Raw genomic sequence first — 1848 nt, 5'->3', positions numbered from 1 at the left:
CTAGCTTTGTTCATAGTGATGCTTTCTAAGGCCCACTTGACTTCACATTCCAGGATGTCTGGCTCTATGTCAGTGATCACACCATCGTGATTATCTGGGTCATGAAGATCTTTTTTGTACAGTTCTTCTGTGTATTCTTGCCACCTCTTCATAATATCTTCTGCTTCTATTTTAGGTCCATACAATTTCTGTCCTTTATCGAGCCCATCTTTGCATGAAATGTTCCCTTGGTATCTCTAATTTTCTTGAAGAGATCTCTAGTCTTTCCCATTCTATTGTTTTCCTCTATGTCTTTGCATTGATCGCTGAGGAAGGCTTTCTTATCTCTCCTTGCTATTCTTTGGAACTCTGCATTCAAAAGGGTATATCTTTCCTTTTCTCCTTTGCTTTTCGCTTCTGTTATTTTCACAGCTGTTTGTAAGGCCTCTTCAGAAAGACCATTAGTCTGTGAAAATCAGCCACAGAGCTTAGCGATTTTCAAAACTCCTAAAACTTCACATTTCTTACAGCAGTTATTAATCCAAAATAAAACAAATAATCCCCTCAACTGAGCACAGAAGAACAATGAATAGTTCAGTATGCATTCAGATACATCTGTTTTCTCTAATTCACATACAATCCTTGAAGACAACAGGGTGCTCTGCCCACAAAGCCAGGCCTCCCACCTTCCCTGAGGAGGACGACCTCCGAGAGGCCACAGAAGAGGCCACACAGGACGTGTGATTCAAGAGGAACTTGAAGGTCTGCCCGAAAGACATTCCCTGTAAGTTGGGATAATGTGGCAGGCATTACCGGTCTAAGAAGGCATGATCCCTAGCTTTAGGGAATTGAGCACCCAGGGGACGATCACCCAGAACAGGGTGAAGAGGAATGAGGAACAGACAGACAGGTCCTAACTGGGGGCAAGGACCAACACCACGCAGATGCTGAAGGAGGGAGAACCAGATCCTGAAGAGCTGGGTGGGGTCAGGACAGAGGCAGGCCACAGGGCAGTGGTAATCGAGGCGACCCAGGAACCGCAGGAAGGCCCTGGGGTCCCAGGAGCCCTGCTGAGGGGAGCTGCCGGCAGGTGAACGCAGACCTGCTGGCTGCCTCACACAGCAGGCCGAGGCAGTGGTGCTCCCGGGCGTCTCCTCTGCTCAGGAGAGGCGCCTCTCCATTCTATTAGGTGATCCTGAGATGGGAGAGCTAAGAGACAGGAAGGAAGAGGTAGGAAGAGCTAAGATTTTGAACGAAACAAATCAGGGGTGAATCTTTAAAATATAAAGATACACACCAAGCTTGAAAAGTACCTGGGAATAAATTATACTTCATTCAATGATCCTCCTTATATTAAGTCATCTAGCAATAAAAACTTTTAAGGGCTCCCGCTGTCGGGAAGTGGGTCTAAAAACTTTACTCTGGAAGATGGGGTCCTCCCACCTGGAGTTCCCACCGAACTCTCTAACTCCCTCTGCTTCTGGCCACCATCCAAATCATCCTTCTTAGGGATTTTCTGGTGGTCCATGGTTAGGACTCCCCGCTTTCACTGCCAAGAGTCTGGGTACAAACCCCGAATGGGGAACTAAGATGCCACAAGCCACGCTGTGCAGCCAAGAAAAACAAAAAACAAACAAACAAAAAGCAAAAAAAAAAAAAATCCCATCTTTCTCATAAAATAAAGGAATTACACATAGGACCTAGAACTTGAGTAGGAAAATTTTTTTCAGAGGCATTTATTTTGATTGTGCACTGCATTTGCCAGCCCCATCTCTATGCCAGAAAATGTGTGTGTGTTGGGAAGTACTGCAGAGTCAGGGGAAATGGGACAATGGGGAATGTCTTGTTTCTTGCAGTTGCGGGGGAACC

General features: G+C 46.0%; 1 protein-coding gene across 1 annotated transcript in view; it reads right to left on the bottom strand.

Moving 5' to 3' along the window:
• The window catches only part of ATXN10 (ataxin 10), a 151673-nt gene that overhangs the window by 88785 nt on the left and 61040 nt on the right, over positions 1-1848 (bottom strand). The gene's annotated exons all lie outside the window — the stretch shown is intronic.

This window comes from Bison bison, unplaced genomic scaffold, assembly GCF_000754665.1.
Source record: "Bison bison bison isolate TAMUID 2011002044 unplaced genomic scaffold, Bison_UMD1.0 scf7180017864079, whole genome shotgun sequence".
NCBI classification, from domain to species: Eukaryota; Metazoa; Chordata; class Mammalia; order Artiodactyla; family Bovidae; genus Bison; species Bison bison.
The sequence above is the reverse complement of the archived record's forward strand: the minus strand, read 5'-3'. Positions and strand labels throughout refer to the sequence as shown.